The following is a 16,851-nucleotide window of genomic DNA, read 5'->3' as shown; positions in this document are numbered from 1 at the left end:
GCCAGGTGCATCAGTAGTGGAGAATGTGAACATGTTAAATTGATGGTTGGGGTGCAGACCAAATGAGTTGCATTGTCCTGGTGTCAAGTTTCTTGAGGTTATGCACTCATTCAGGCTAGTGGTGTGTATTCCGTCATACTCCTGATTTGTTCCATGGTGGATAGCATTTTGGGAGTCAGATGGTGAGTTACTCATCTCAGAATTCCTGGTCTCTCCTGTTCTTGTAGTCACAGTATTGCTATGGCTAGTTCAGTTCTGTTTAGTTTTTCAACAATGTTAATCCTTTGAAAGTTGATAATGGGGGCTTCAACAACAGTAATGCCATTGAATGTCAAGGGGTAATGGTTAGGTGACACTTTTGTTGGAGATGATCATTGCATGAGACTGATATGGAAAAGTTATCACTTGCCACTAATCTAATGGACATAGACTCTTTTGGTATCTGAGGAGTTATAGATGATATTGAACCTTGTACAACAATCAGCAAACAATCCCACTTCTGAGCTTATGATGGAGGGAAGATAATTGATGAAGCAGCAAAATATGGTTGCGCCTAGAACATTACCCTTAAGAGTTAAGGGGGTCTTATGATGCAGAAGTAGTGTCCTTTCCTCTTAGCCAGCAGGCCTGGATTCAAGTCCCATCTGCTACAGAGATGAGTGATCACATCTCTGAACAGGTTGATTAGAAAAAAAATCTTTCCTCAGAAATGCTTACAGCGTTGTCTTGGAACTCAATGAATTGCTTACAACAATCATAACCTTTTGCATTGTTCTGGACATAATTCCAACCAGTAACACATTTTCCCCACAATTCCCAATGATTTTGATTTGTGAGGGTTCCTTGCTGTAACTCTTGGTCAAATACTGCCTTAATGTTAAGTGTTGTCACTCACACTAATCTCTCCAACTCAGCTCTTTTGTTCACATTGTACTAGGCCATAATGAAGTCTAAACCTGGTTAAACCTAAACTGAGCAACAATGAGAAAGTTGCTGCCTTTAAGTTCTACTTCATTACATTGCCAGTAATTCTTTCCAACACTTTGCTGATGATCAAGAGGGGGCTGATGGTTTGATAATTGGCCAGGTTTAATTTGTTCTGCTTTTTGTGAATAGAACATTCCTGAGCAATTCTTCACATTGCAGGTAAATGCCTGTTTACACGGTCCTGGAATAGCTTCGCGACAGGACAGCTAGTTCTAGAGGACAAATCTTCAAAACTATTGCTATTAAGTTGTCAGAGCCTATAGCCTTTAGAGTATCTAATACCTTTAGCTGTTTCTTGGAGTGAATCAAATTGGCCAACGATTGGCATCTTTGATGTTGGGGAATTCCAGAGACTGATCATCCACTTGGCAATTGTAGTTGCAGATACTTTGGCCTGATCGTTTGCACTCATGTTTTGGGCTGATCCATCATTGAGGATTGGGAGGTTTGGAGCCATCTCCACCTGTTAGATGTTTATTTGTCCATAGCCATTCACGGCAGAATGTGCCAGAACTGCAGAGCTGAGCTGTTCCATTCATTATGCGATTGCTTAATTCTGTCTATTATTTGCTGCATTTGCTGTTTGGCATGGAAGGAGTCCTGTGTTGTAGCTTCACCAGGTTAATATCTAACTTTTACTTAGGTTTGTTGTTGACCCTGACATGCCCTGCTACACACTTCCTTGAATCAGGGTTGATCTATTTGCATGATTGTAATAGCAGGTGATGGATTTGGTGGCCCTGAGGTTACAGATGCATGTAATTCTGTTGATGATGATGCCTACATCACCTTGTGGATGCCCAGTATGGAGTTGTTAGATTGGTTTAAGGTTTATCCTAAGCATTTTTAGCACAGTGATAATGCTACAGGACATGACAGAGGGTATTTTCAATATGAAGTTGGGATTTTGTCACCAGAAGGATCATGCAGTGGTTGCTTCTACCACCAATACTGTCATTAACAGACACATCTACAGCAGGTAAAAACAATGACTGCAGATGCTGGAAACCAGATTCTGAATTAGTGGTGCTGGAGAAGCACAGCAGTTCAGGCAGCATCCGAGGAGCAAACAAATCAACGTTTCGGGCAAAAGCCCTCCAGCACCACTAATCCAGATATCTGCAGCAGGCAGGTTGGTGAGAATAAGATCCATTACTTCCCCCCTCATTGTTTTCCTTATCACTGGCATTGACCCAAGTGTTAACTATGTCCTTCTGGACCTTCAGCTTAGTCAGTGATGGTGCTTCTTAGACACTTTTCTCTCCTCTTTCCCATTGTGGTTTTTAAAAAACCTCAGAGTCCTCTGTATTCCAGTGTGGTACTATGCGTTAATAATCCTCATGTCACATATTTTCTAATGAACCTGTTCAGAGATTTTTTTTATTTATTAATGGGACATGGGCATTGTTGGCTAGGCCAGCATTTATTGCCTATTGGGCAGTTAAGAGTCAACCATATTGCAGAGGGTCTGGAATCACATGTTGGCTGGACCAGGTAAGGATGGCAGTTTCCATCCCAAAAGGGAATTAGTGATCCAGATGAGTTTTTTTTTTTCTGAACATTGACAATGCGTTCATGGCTATGATTTAAACTCTCAATTTCAGATATTTATTGAATTCAAGTTCCACCATCTGCCATGGCAGGATTTGAACCTGAGTCCCCATATTATTACTTAGATCTTAGAATTAACAGCCTAATGAGAATACCACTAGGACATTGCCTTCATCACTGCATATGTGTACAGCAGGTACACTGGAATCTCTGGAATTCCCCAACATCAACGATGCCAATCGTTGGCCAATTTGAACCTGGATTTCTTGGCTCAAAGGTAAGGATACTACCACTGCATCACAAGAGCTGCCTTTCTCATATCATTGTTTCCTAAACAACTGTAAACACCTGCTTTAACCACCATACCTTTAGTGCATCATGATAGGCAATGAACCATGGGTATCAAGAGCCTCAGCAGCCAGTTCTGGTTACTGACTGTTGCCTGTTAAGTTATTTGTTGGAAATGTGTTGCTGGAAAAGCGCAGCAGGTCAGGCAGCATCTAGGGAACAGGAGAATCGACGTTTCGGGCATTAGCCCTTCTTCAGGAAGTTATTTGTTGGACTGTTGTCTGGTCAGTTTTTGTTGTGTCACCAATAACATATTTTTGATACAAAGGAATATTTAAGATACTTTACATTTTTGATGTTTTTAAAGGTTGAATTTCAAAAAACAAATGACAAAGAACTGAAGATTTTCAACTTTTGATCTATTTTTCAGCATTGAAACCAGGAAAGGGCAGCCTATGGTCAAGTCAACTTGTCAATAGTTGAAGAAGAGTGCGCCCGACGAGTAAACTCATCCGTCGTATGGTAAGAGTAAAAAAAGTTGTATTCGAACATTCATCCTTTGGACTTAAAAATGACTCCATGCCAAGAATATCCTTGAAAAATCTCATGTCATTGCACATAAATCTTTCTTTATAAAAGTGGATAGTTCCATGGCTGCTTTCAGCCTAGCCTTTTGTGCACAAAACTTATTTTGCATTAATTTGGTTGTTATTCAAAAAGTAAAGCTTGGTTGATGTTCTTAACCAATCTTTCAAATTTTCTGACTATATTAAGAAAATAAATTTATCAAATTTTTGAGCATGAAGAAGGTGTGTATTTGAACATTGTCTTTTCATTTTGGTGATATCCAGGCTAGAATACCAGGATAAATGTGTGCTCTGATTGACAGCTGTAAGACTCATCTGTGAAGATAGTTTTGAAGAATTCTGACCTCTGTCCGTGTGGTCCACATCCACAGCAAAAACTATCACTAAGTTGACAATAATAAACTGGTAAGCGTAGGTTGGCAAATACAGTAGAAATATCATGATTTCTAAAAGGTTAGTTCTACCACAGAAGGAAAATGAATATCGGTAGTGTATAATATAGGGACAACAGCAAATAGTCATATACCAGGATATTGTTGAAACTTTATTGCTGGAACAGCACAGCAGGTCAGGCAGCATCCAGGGAACAGGAGATTCGACGTTTCGGGCACAGGCCCTTCTTCAGGAAGGGCCTGAAGAAGGGCCTGTGCCCGAAACGTCGAATCTCCTGTTCCCTGGATGCTGCCTGACCTGCTGTGCTGTTCCAGCAATAAAGTTTCAACTTTGATCTCCAGCATCTGCAGACCTCACTTTCTCCTATACCAGGATATTGCCTGGTGTGGAGGATATTAGATATAAAGAGACTCTGATTATCCATGCCTCCCATAATTTTTATCAGGTTGTCCCACAGCCTCAGACTTTGAAGGGAAAACAAACCAAAAGTTGTCCAGAGTCTTTTTTCTAGGTTAAAATTGTCAATTATCATTAACATTTCGAGTTCGAGTTCTGAAGAAGGATCACTAAACTTGAAATGATAACTCTGTTTTCTTCCCACAGATGCTGCCAGACCTGCTGAGTTTTCCCAGAAATTTCTGTTTTTGTTTTTGTTTCTCATTTCCAGCAACTGCAGTTATTTCAGTTTTTAGAAATGTCAGTTACTAGGGGGCATAGTTTTAAGGTAAAAGGAGGACAATTTAAAGGAGACATGAGATGCAAGTTTTTATACAGAGGGTAGTAAGTGCCTGGAGGGCTGCCAGAGGAGGTGGTAGAAGCAGGTACAATAGCAATGTTTGAGAGACAACTTGACAGATAGATGATTAGGAGGGATTAGAAGGATACAGACCATACAGAGGCAAGTTGTTTTTAGTATAGGAAGGATGCCATATGTCGGTACAGCTTTGGTGGGCTAAAGGTCCTATTCCTGTACTGTACTGCTTTTTGTTTGAGTCAAGGAATAGCTTTAACGTAGTATGTGGTCAGGCGTGCCGCAATATCATTCACTTCTAGCACTCTTTTCAGACAACTTTAAGTGTACAATTTACACCAGCAACTGTTCTGTTGTATCTTGCTCTGTCCCTTGTAATGCCAGTGATGAGGGGAGAAAAGACATTTTATGTTCCTTCACGTAGTGATCCTTCTGAATGTGGAAAACTGACAATCAAGTTAATTGGAAGCTGTGACCCAAGAATGAAAGGTTAACATTTTAAAAATATGTTACTGTACAAGTATCAGGTATGAACATGTGGACACAAAAGAACATTTAAAAAGCATTTTGTATGATTTTAAAATTTGATTGAGAAAGTATTGAATGCATACATACTCTGGTATGGTTACATAGTGTTATCAAGAGGTTTGAACTAAAACCAACAAATTCAAATCCCACTATGGCCACCAGTGAGTTTGATTGTATGAAGTAAATCTAGGATAGCAAGTAAATCTCAGTAATGAAGACCATGATACAACTGGATTGTCTTAAAAATCCAACTAGATCTTTATGGAAAGAAATCTGCTGTCCTTACCAGCTCTGGGTTACATGTGATCCCAAACTACACCACTGAAATTGACTCTTAATTACCTGAGGCTTACAACCAACTATATTGAAAGAAGGCATTTGTTTGTGTTTTGGGGATCAGCAGCACAAATGCACAGTGTTGGTCTAGTCCCTTCAAGCAGAATTATGTACATTGTCAAAAAACCAAATGGCCTTATTCAAAGGAATATGGATTTTGCTGAAAAAAGATGAACTGATGAAAAGAAACCAGTAGCAGAATAGGCTACATACCTTGATCCTCAGGAGCTAACTATGACAACACCACCAATAGTGACTGAGATCGGGGCTGAAGATCCTCAGAGAGGCAATTTGGCATGCACTAGCTCTCTAAAACCTTCAAAGGAACATTGAGGAGATTTGTAAAACAGTCCTTCAGATTTTTTCCTCTGTGTACATGTAGTGGAGGTTGGAGAATGTCGAAAATTCTGTAATTGTATACATCGTCAGTGAGAATATAGACTAAGGCAGGAGAATGGATGGACATTTGTAGTAAAAGATTAACTAATAACAATCTCCTTTTGGGAGTACCTACTGAGCATATGTGAAGAAGCTAAGTAGTGACACCAGAACATAAGCTACTGAGTTCCAGGTCTGTTGTTGCAAGTGGGCTTCAGTGTCCATCACTAAGAGTGACTTGGGTCAACACTGCTATCCTGGAGGAAATAGCTGTCATACTGGGTCAATGATAATTAAAATCAAACAGGAGAATAAAACTGCTTGATTTCATCCTCACCAATTTAATTTTGGCATGTATATCTATCAATGACCTATGCAGCACATGCCTGTCCACAAAAAGCAGGACAGCATTGAAGGAGTGACCAGTGCATTGTCTTTGTGGAGATGAAGTAAGAATAATCGGGTGGTAATGGTAGGGGATGTTAACTTGCCAAACATGGACTCGTACTGCCATTGTGTTAAGGGCTTAGTTGGAGAAGAATTTGTTAAGTGTGTACAAGAAAATTTTCTGATTCAGTACATGGACGTACCTACTAGAGAAGGTGCAAAACTTGCCCTACTCTTGGGAAGTAAGGCAGGGCAAGTGACTAAGCTGTCACTCAGGGAGCACTTTGGGACCAGTGATCATAATTCTATTAGTCCTAAAATAGTGATGGAAAAAGATAGACTGGATCTAAAAGTTAAAGTTCTAAATTGGAGGAGAGCCAATTTTGATGGTATTAGGCAAGAACTTTCAAAAGCTGACTGGGGTGGGTGGTGGGGGAGTGATGTTTGCAAATAAAGGGATGTCTGGAAAATGGGAAGTCTTCAAAAATAAGATAACGAGAATCCAGAGACAGTATGTCCCTGTTAGGGTGAAGGACAAGGCTGGTATGTGTAGAGAATGCTGGATGACCAGAGGCATTGAGGTTCTGGACAAAAAAAAAGAATGAAGCATATGTCAGATATTGACAGCAGAGATCAAGTGAATCCCTCAAAGAGTATAAAGGCAGTAAGAGTATACTTGAGGAGGGCAAAAAGGGACATGAGATAGCTTTGGCAAATAAGGTTAAGGAGAATTCAAAGGGATTCAACAAATACATCAAGGGAAAAAGAATAACTAAGGAGAAAATAGGGCCCTTTAAAGATCAGCAAGTCTGCCTATGTGTGGAGCTGCGGGAGGTTGGGGAGATACTAAACAATTATTTTGCATCAGTGTTTACTGTGGAGAAGGAGATGGAAGGTAGAAAAATTGGGGAAGTAAATACTGACATCTTGAAAAATGTCCATATTACTGAGGAGATGGTGCTGGACACCTCAAAACACATGAAGGTGGATATATCCCTGGGACCTGATCAGATGTACCCTAGAACTCTCTGGGAAGGTAGGGAGGTTATTGCTGGGCACCTTCCTAAGATATTTGTATCACTGGTAGCCACAGGCGAGTTGCCAGAAGACTGGAGGTTAGCTAATGTTGTGCCACTATTGATAAGGAAAAGGAACAGCCAGGGAACTACAGACCAGTGAGCCTGACATCAGTGGTGGGTAAGTTTTTAGAGGGAATCCTGTGGGACAGGATTTACATGTATTTGGAAAGGCAAGGACTGATTATGGATAGTCAACTTGACTTTGTGCATGAGAGTCATTGAGGAGAAACTGAGGCCTGCAGATGCTGGAGATCAGAGTCGAGAGTGTGGTGCTGGAAAAGCGCAGCAGGCCAGGCAGCATCCAAGGAGTAGGAGAATTGACGTTTCAGGCATAAGCCCTTCATCAGGAATGAGGCTTGTGGACCAGGGGGGCTGAGAGATAAATGGGAGGGGGTGGGGATGGGGGGAAGGTAGCTGAGAATGAGATAGGTAGATGAAGGTGGGGGAGAAGGTGATAGGTTGGAGAGGAGGGTGGAGTGAATAGATGGGAAAGGTGATGGGCAGGTCAAGAGGGCGGTGCCGAGTTTCAGGCTTGGGACTAAGATAATGTGGGGGGAGGGGAAATGAGGAAACTGGTGAAATCCACGTTGATCCCATGTGGTTGCAGGGTCCCAAGGTGGAAAATGAGACATTCGTCCTCCAGTGTCGGGTGGTAGGGTTTGGCGATGGAGGAGACTGAGGACCTGCATGTCCTTGTCAGAGTGGGAGGGGGAGTTGAAGTATTCAGCAAAGGAGTGGTGGAGTTGGTTGGTGGCAATCGTGTCTCAATAACCTAATTGAGTTTTTGACGAAGTAACGAAGAGGATTGATGAGGACAGAACTGTGGATGTGATCTGTACGGACTTCAGTAAGTCATTCGATAACGTTCCTCATGGTAGACTGGTTAACAAGGTTAGATCAGGTGGAATGCAGTGGAACTAACCATTTGAATATAGAACTGGCTCAGATAGAAGACAGAGGGTGGCAATAGAGGGTTGCTTTTCATACTGGAGGCCTGTGACCAGTGGTGGGCCACAAGGATCAGTGTTGCATCCACTGTTTTTCAACATTTATATAAATGAATTGGATGTGAACATAGGAGGTATAGTTAATAAGTTTGCAGATGACACCGAAACTGGAAGTGTAGTGGACAGCAAAAAAGGTTACCTCAGAATGCAATGGGACCTTGATCAGATGGTCCAATGGGCTGAGGAGTGACAGATGGAGTTTAATTTAGGTAAATATAAGGTGCTGCATTTGGAAAGGCAAATCACGGCAGGACTTCTCCATCTTAATGGTAAGGTCCTCGGGAACATTGCTGAACAAAGAAACCTCAGAGTGCAGGTTCATAGGTCCTTGAAAGTGGAGTCGCAAATAGGATAGTGAGGAAGGCAATTGGTATGCTTTCCTTTATTGGTCAGTGCATTGAGTACAGGAGTTGGGAGGGCATGTTGAGGCTGTACAGGACATTGGGTAGGCCACTTTTGAAATATTGTTTGCAATTCTGGTCTCCCTCCTCTCAGAAGGATGTTGTGGAACTTGAAAGGGTTCAGAAATGGGATTGTTTTCTCTGGAATGTCAGAGACTGGGGTGTGGCTTTATAGTGGTTTATAAAATCATGAGGTGGATGGATACAGTAAATAGGTAAGGTCTTTTCCCATAGTGGGGGAATCCAGAATTAGAGGGTATATATTTAAGGTGAGAGCGAAAAATTTAAAAGGTACCGAAGGGGCAGCTTTCTCACGCGGAAGGTGGTACGTGTATGGAATGAGTTGCCGGAGGAAGTGATGGAGCCTGGTACAATTGCAACATTTAAAAGACAACTGAATGGGTATATGAATGAGGGATCTGGGCCGAGTGCTGGCAAACAGGATTAGATTAATTTAGGATATCTGGTCGGCATGGACAAGTTGGACCGAAGTGTCTGTTTCTGTGCTGTATGTCTCTATGACTGTAAGTGCTACATTTTCATTTAAGATATCCTTGTAGTGTCGGTGTTACCACCACTATATAAAATGAATTTTTAAAAAAATTCATTTGTGGGATGTGGGTATTGCTGGCTGACCAGTATTTATTGCTGATCCCTGTTTGCCCTTGAGAAGGTGGTAGTGAGCTGCAGTCCACCTGCTGTCGGTTGACCATTTTGCAGGGAATTCCAAGAGATTGACCCAGTGACAGTGAAGGAACAACAAATATTTCCAAGTCAGGATGGTGAGTGGCTTGGAGGGAAACTTGAAGATGATGGTGTTCCCATGTATCTGCTACCCTTGGCCTACTAGATGGGAGTGGTCATGTATTTGGAAGGTGCTGTCTAAGGAGTTTTGATGAATTTCTGCAGCACATCTTATGGATCATACACACTGCTGCTATTGATCGTCAGTGGTGGACGGTGAGGATATAGTAACAATCAAGTGTGCTACTTTTCCCTGGATGGTGTCAAGCTTCTTGAGTGTTGTTGGAGCTGCATCCTTCTGGGCAACTGGGGAGTATTCCATCACAGTTCTGACTTGTGCCTTGTAGATGGTGGACAGTCTTTGAGGAGTAAGGAGGCTGCAGCATTCTTAGCCTCTGACCTGCTCTTTTAGCAACTGTGTTTATGTGGCAAATCCGAATTTCTGGTCAATGGTAACCTCCAGGATATTGATAGTGTTGGAGTCAGTGATGGTAACACTATTGATTGTTAGATTATTTCTTATTGGTGATGGTCATAGCCTGGCATTTGTGATTTAGAACAGATCTAACAGCTTCAAACTGGGTAACCGTGAAGTTTTGTAGACCAAGACTAGCAACGGAATATTCAAATGTGATCTGTAATCTCATGGCTCAATACATTCCACACTCTTCCAGTGTCATAAAACCAGGTGACAAACCTTGTTTAAATGAGTAAATGAATGAATGAACGATTTTTATTGTCACATGTATTTTACAGTGAGAAATACAATAAAATGCAGTGAAAAGGTTTCATCGATCACCACAATACAATGCCATTTTGATAGTTTAAGAAAAAGAGAAAAATGAAAAGATATAGCTTAAAGAGAAGTCCATCTACATCCAAGTTCTGAGCTGCTCAGAACCATCACCACCTTGCCGCAGTCTATGCCAGACCCAACTAATGTTGAAGTCGCTGATCCTCAGGCAGCATCTTTTGCTGCTGGGCCTACAACGCTGACATCACCCCAGGGTTCACTCTCCCCTCTGCTGAATGTAGAAAAGCATGCCATAATATCATCACAAGTACCTAGAAATAAGGCACCAATGTAGTGATGCAACAATACAGCTCAACATACATGCCAAAAAAGTTGAAGCAACATTCTGTAGACAGACATAAGTACAATAAATGGATCAATGTGACCACTTGGAGTCATGATGGTGATGAGCTACTAAACAACCAACGGTATAAAGCTCCACAAACATCAAACATTTTGTTATGCAGGAGACAAGGCTGAAGCATTTGCATTCATCTTTTATTCAGGACTGTCAAATGGATTGTCCATCTCATCCTCCTCCTGAGCCCTGACCATCACAAATGCCAAGTTTCAGGCAATTCAATTCATTGTATGTCATCTCAAAAGCCAGTAGAAGTAGGCAACTTCTAACCATGCAATTCCTGGAGAGCCATAACCTCAGCACTTCCCTGAAAAAAAAAATTGGAAATTACCCAGGTCTGAATAGGATGATTAAAAATATCTATATACATTATGTCACAGAGGTAGGGACCTATCTTTTGCACCAAAAGAGCTCACAATAATTGTGCAACACCAGATTTGATCCAATAACTCTCAGATTTAATACCTCAAACTCCATCAAGTAAGCCAGTTGAAACATAATTACTCAGGTGTAAATATTTTTAGTCAATCTATTGAAACATGTTAAGACTTACCCATGCAGCAGGCACCTGTCCACAAAGAGCAGGATAATTCTAAGCCAGCCTATTTTCACCCTATCAGCCCACTCTCAATCATGAACAATATTATTATGTAGTACTTACTAACCAATAAGTTACCCACCGACGCTCCAGGGAAAAAGTCCTATTTTAAATAGATTAGTGCCTCTACTCCTCTATTGTTATAACCAACAGAAATTTATATCCTTTGAAGGTTTGTAGGTCGAAAATGTTTGGAATATGTGGCAATTGATTAGAATGTAAAAGAAAAATAGGCAAGTTAGGGTGTCAGTTTGTTAAAATCTGCTTCTAAACATTTGTGTCAAAGTTTTTGGTTAAATAGTTGTTGTTGAAGCCTAGCGGTTTAGATTACTTAACTTTGGATCTTGTTTTGTTGTCGGGCTAAACATGAAAAAATGAACTGAATGCCTTCGAAAGGTAAGCTGAGAATGACTGACAAGACATCACACCAACATCTAATCAAGTGTAGTTTCTGACAGTCTGAGTAAAATTGAAACTAAAGACAATTTGGAGAAAACTCTTCATTGACTGATGTTATGCCAAGTACAGAAATAGTTGTGAGAGAGTCACAGTCATAGAGTCGTAGAGATGTACAGCATGGAAACAGACTCTTTGGTCCAACCCGTCCATGCTGACCAGATATCCCAACCCAATCTAGTCCCACCTGCCAGCACCTGGCCCATATCCCTCCAAACCCTTCCTATTCATATACCCATCCAAATGCCTTTAAAATGTTGCAATTGTGCCAGCCTCCACCACTTCCTCTGGCAGCTCATTCCATACACGCACCACTCTCTGTGTGAAAAAGTTGCCCCTTAGGTCTCTTTTATATCTTTCACCTCTCACCCTAAACCTATGCCCTCTATTTCTGGACTCCCCGACCCCAGCGAAAATACTTTGTTTATTTACCCTATCCATGCCCCTCATAATTTTGTTAACCTCTATAAGGTCACCTCTCAGCCTCCGACGCTCTAGGGAAAAAGTCCTATTTTAAATAGATTAGTGCCTCTACTCCTATATTGTTATAACCAACAGAAATTTATATCCTTTGAAGGTTTGTAGGTAGAAAATGTTTGGAATATGTGGCAATTGATTAGAATGTAAAAGAAAAATAGACAAGTTAGTGTGTCAGTTTGTTAAAATCTGCTTCTAAACATTTGTGTCAAAGTTTTTGGTTAAATAGTTGTTGTTGAAGCCTAGCGGTTTAGCCCTATGTCATTGCAGCAGATGCTCCTCAGGATAGTGTCCTAGGCCCAACATTTTCATCTACTTCATCCATGATTTTCCCTCCATCATTAGGTCAGAAGCTGGGATTTTTGCTGATGATTTTACAATGTTTGTTTCTATTTGCAAACCTTCAGATAATAAAGCCTAATGTAGGCCCACATGCAGCAAGAATACCATTCAGGCACAGCTGAAAAGTGACAAGTTACATTTCCCTCCAAGCCACAGGCTGTTCTAATTTGGGTATGTGTGTGTATAAATTCACCAAGGAATATGCAAGAACTGTCACTGAACAATTATGATGTAACATCTTGATCAAGAAGTGCAAACTATTATTATGATCCCATAAAGATCAAAAACTTATTTGAATTAAGTTTGCAGATGACACAAAATTGGTAGTATAGTTGACAGTGAAGAGGTTATCTAAGATTACAAAGGGATCTTGATCAATTGGGCCGATGGACCGAGGAGTGGGATATAGAATTTATTTTGGATAAATGTGAAGTATTGCAGTTTGGTAAAATGAACAAGAGCAGGACTTATACAGTTAATGATAGGGCCTATCAGCCTAAGGCTTCAGATACACAATTCTTTGACAGTTGCGTCACAGGTAGACAGGGTGGTTAAGAAGCCATTTAGCACGCTTGCCCTCATTGCTCAGACCATTGAATCTAGAGTTGGAACATCATGTTGAGATTGTACAGGATATTGATAAGGCTATGTTTGGTATACTATGTTAAGTTCTAGTTGCCTTGCTATTATTAAATTGGAGAGGGTTCAGAAAAGATTTATCAAGATGTTGGTGGGAATGGAGAGTTTGAGTTACAGGGAGAGGCTGGAAAGGCTAGGATTGTTTTCACTGGAGTGTAGGAGTTTGTGAGGTGACCTTTTAGAGGTTTATAAAATCATGAAAGGCATAGATAAGGTAAATGGCAACGATCTTTGCTTTGGTAGTGGGGGAGTTCAAATCTAGGGGGCATATTTTTAAGGTGAGAGGAAAAAGGTTTAAAAGGGACTTGATGGGCAACCTTTTCACACAATGGGTGATTTGGATGTAGAATTAACTGTCAGAGGTACAGTTTAAAAGACTTTTGGATAGGTACATGAATAGGTTTAGAGGGATGTGGGCCAAATGCAGCCAAGTAGGATTAGTTAAGTTTGGGAAACTTGATCAGCATGGGCGAATTGGACTGAAGGGTCTGTTTCTGGGCTGTATGACTGTATGGATTACAGGGATCACGTTACAAGATTTTGGGTTTCAGACTTTTACTGTAAACAGACTAAAAGCATTATTACCAAACATTGGGTAGTTAATGGAAAATAGACCCCTATTTAACTTTTAAGAATATTTAAAATGTTTCCAAGATTATACTTTACTCTGTCTCTGAAGTAGGCATTTAATTTTCTAGGAAACAATCCAAGACCATTCTCTGCTTCTGGTGTATTGCTTCTTTTCCCCTTTTCCATTTGGATGGCTTCTAATTTTCAATCTGATTTTCATGATGAAGGACAAATTGGATCTTCTTCCCTCTGCCAAGCTAAAGAAATTAATTATTTCACTCAAATCTTCATGAATTTGGTCTCTTTAATCTTATTGTAAGCTCCGATGCACATTTTACACAGTCGGCGATTTGTTTTTGTTTCCTCAAGATGCACGACTAGTTGCCTTTATCTTTCTGCTTTCTCTCTCAGATTCTTGCAGCCTCACAACCTTTGAGTTCAGGTCGTACCTTAAGACAAGTCTTGTGTTATGACACAGTGGTGAACTCTTCTCTTAATTAAACCAAACACCCAGAAAAGCTCCCCTCGTCTCGTAATCTGTTAAATTATGAGTGACAGAGAGCTCCTAAATTCCACTATTTAAAGAAAATAACATCAATATATTTTTTAACTCTAAAACTGAACACTAAACAACAACTATCAGAACTCTAAGCCCCCTTTCTCTTAACTGCTTACTACCTGCCTCCAACTCCACAATAATATGCTATTCTAATAAGATGCTTGTTAAAATTACACCAACTTAATATCAAAACCACATAGCCACTGTCATCTTCTGTGGCTTTACTCTTCTGGCTGCTGAATTCCCTGGGTAATCTTCTTTCTTTTTACTGCGAGAATGTTTCATATGAATCGGTACCTTTGATAGAGAGTGGTTTTCAAATTTCTTGTATCTGTCTTGATGGCAGTTGTTCTCTCTCCATTTTTTAAAATGTCCACATTTTTTATATCCCCAACATTGGATCACCTCATTGGTTTGATGTTGGTAAAACAATAAATTCAAACTCGACTGGGTTTAGTATCCTGGGGCATAATTTAAACTGATTGGCTGGCTAAATTTGAATTGTTGTCAAAACAGCCACAAAAACTCAGGTATCCATTTCACAGCCAAATGCTACATATTTTCAGTTTTTCAGTAACTCTGGGACTATCATCTCGTCATAACAGGTGTTTGTAAGCTTTCAGTTCAGAACAGCATTCACTCTCTCTTAAAGTATACGCCTTCAACTTTCATTTGTTCCAGAGGAGAACAAATAAAACACAACAAAGACACAATGAAATTCTCACTGAAACAAAGGAACATCGACATTAATAACTAGTAGGATCTTGCTATCAGTTTTTCAGTGGTGGCAATTCATCGATTAAGCTGTATCATTCCTCAATCCACCTGTAAATGACAAAGCAGAATGAGGCAGAAAAGGAAAGAAGTGGCAGTACATCCTGCACTCTGGATTTCATTATCTTGTGGGACATCTGCCTCATATGCCTAAAGATCTGTGAAACAAGAATGGCCTGTCACATGATCCTTCACAGAAACTTGTGCCCCTGAGTAAACATCATCCTTGAATTAAGGGACAATCACTGCTGCTGCTGCTGATGATGATGATCAGCCTGGTGGTTCTCCACATTTCAGTCTGCAGTTACCGTCCTTGTTTTGTCTTATCAACCACAACTGGACACAGTAGTCTAGTTGCATTTTGATCACTACCTCATCGAACTTATAGTCTCCTGTCTTGTTAGGTAGATCAATATTCTTCCAGCTGTCGTGATCGATGGCTGAACACATTTAACATTGAGTCTACTAACACTGATTTCTTTTCATCAACATTAATAGAGTATTCCTACCATCCATTTTTTCATCCTATGCATAGCACCTTACATTTTTCAAAATTAAATTTCATCAGTTGTTTTAACAATGATAAATTTTGATCAGCTCTTTCTTTACACACATTTCCAGACATCTGCAGAGAGTATGAGCAAAAGAAACACCCAAGCACTGCACTTTTTTTTTGCTATCCAATAGCCAAATGACCAAGGTCATAGGTTTGATATTTAACAGCATTTCCTGTTACATAGTTGTCTGAAATAAATTTTTGATAACTCAACTCAATCCACAACTTCTTTCAATCAATCCACAACTCAATCCACAACTTCTTCCCACAGTCCAAAGATGTGCAGGTCAGGTGAATTTGTCACGCTAAATTGCCCATTGTGTTAAGTGCATTAGTCAGAGGGAAATGGTTCTGGGCGGGTTACTCTTCAAAGGGTCAGTGTGGACTTGTTGGGCTGAAGGGCCTGTTTTCACCCTGTAGGGAATCTAGTCTTTTGGAAAAAACAAGGCGACCCTAAAATCCTTAGAGGATGAGAGGACACATCTTTCTATTTTGGTTTTTGTCGAGACTCAGATTGCTTAGTGGAAATGTAGCAGCATGCAAATGGAAACAAATAACTTGTATTTCTGTTTAAACAAAAAACTATGGACTCAACATTTTTTTCTAGGTAAAACCAAGGACTGCAGATGCTGGAAACCAGATTCTAGATTAGAGTGGTGCTGGAAAAGCACAGCAGTTCAGGCAGCATCCGAGGAGCGCAGGAAAATCGATGTTTCGGGCAAAAGCCCTTCATCAGGAATAGAGGAAGAGTGTCTGCAGGGTAGAGAGATAAATGACCATTTATCTCTCCACCCTACAGGCACTCTGCCTCTATTCCTGATGAAGGGCTTTTGCCCGAAACGTCGATCTTCCTGCTCCTCGGATGCTGCCTGAACTGCTGTGCTTTTCCAGCACCACTCTAATCTAGAATCAACATTTTTTTCATTCACTGGATACCGCAACTTTGTGTCTTCTTTGATATTTGAAATTCTTGGATAAATGAACTCAAAAAGATAAATAGTCCAAGCTATCTTTCTTTGTAAAGAGGTACAAAATTTGATCCCAGAAATGATTTAGTACAGAATTATTCTGTAACTTTGAAAATTGCCACCTAGGTAAATAGTGCGGTGAAGAAGGCATATGGCGTACTGGCTTTTATTGGTAGAGGAATTGAGTTCGGGAGTCCTGAGGTCATGTTGCAGTTGTATAAGACTCTGGTGCGGCCGCATCTGGAGTATTGTGTGCAGTTTTGGTCGCCATACTATAGGAAGGATGGGGAGGCACTGGAACGGGTGCAGAGGAGGTTTACCAGGATGTTGACTGGTATGGT

The 16,851-nt window shown here is 40.5% G+C and overlaps 1 protein-coding gene across 22 annotated transcripts in view; it reads left to right on the top strand.

The window, feature by feature from the left end:
• lrrc7 (leucine rich repeat containing 7) overlaps window positions 1-16,851 on the top strand; it is a 607,301-nt gene that overhangs the window by 215,301 nt on the left and 375,149 nt on the right. For 3 of the 22 annotated variants that reach the window (XM_043699350.1, XM_043699346.1, XM_043699349.1), the window contains exon 2: window positions 3,257-3,348. The exons of 17 other annotated variants lie outside the window; for them this stretch is intronic. The gene's annotated coding sequence lies outside the window, so the exon portion shown is untranslated. Of the gene's footprint in view, window positions 1-2,722; window positions 2,816-3,256; window positions 3,349-3,722; window positions 3,819-16,851 lie in introns of those variants that run through there. 2 more of the 22 variants (XM_043699348.1, XM_043699351.1) reach the window with 2 other exon arrangements.

The sequence above is a fragment of the Chiloscyllium plagiosum genome, chromosome 11 (assembly GCF_004010195.1).
Source record: "Chiloscyllium plagiosum isolate BGI_BamShark_2017 chromosome 11, ASM401019v2, whole genome shotgun sequence".
NCBI lineage: Eukaryota > Metazoa > Chordata > Chondrichthyes > Orectolobiformes > Hemiscylliidae > Chiloscyllium > Chiloscyllium plagiosum.
The sequence above is the reverse complement of the archived record's forward strand: the minus strand, read 5'-3'. Positions and strand labels throughout refer to the sequence as shown.